Below are 519 nucleotides of genomic sequence, written 5' to 3'. Positions count from 1 at the left end.
AAGAGTCGCGCATCACTCGTTGGATCGAAAAATTTTCAAAGTCCGAAAGAGTCGCGCATCACTCGTTGGATCGAAAAATTTTCAAAGTCCGAAAGAGTCGCGCATCACTCGTTGGATCGAAAAATTTTCAAAGTCCGAAAGAGTCGCGCATCACTCGTTGGATCGAAAAATTTTCAAAGTCCGAAAGAGTCGCGCATCACTCGTTGGAACGAAAAATTTTCAAAGTCCGAAAGAGTCGCGCATCACTCGTTGGATCGAAAAATTTTCAAAGTCCGAAAGAGTCGCGCATCACTCGTTGGATCGAAAAATTTTCAAAGTCCGAAAGAGTCGCGCATCACTCGTTGGAACGAAAAATTTTCAAAGTCCGAAAGAGTCGCGCATCACTCGTTGGATCGAAAAATTTTCAAAGTCCGAAAGAGTCGCGCATCACTCGTTGGATCGAAAAATTTTCAAAGTCCGAAAGAGTCGCGCATCACTCGTTGGATCGAAAAATTTTCAAAGTCCGAAAGAGTCGCGCAT

The sequence above is a fragment of the Athalia rosae genome, chromosome 3 (assembly GCF_917208135.1).
Source record: "Athalia rosae chromosome 3, iyAthRosa1.1, whole genome shotgun sequence".
NCBI lineage: Eukaryota > Metazoa > Arthropoda > Insecta > Hymenoptera > Athaliidae > Athalia > Athalia rosae.
The sequence above is the reverse complement of the archived record's forward strand: the minus strand, read 5'-3'. Positions refer to the sequence as shown.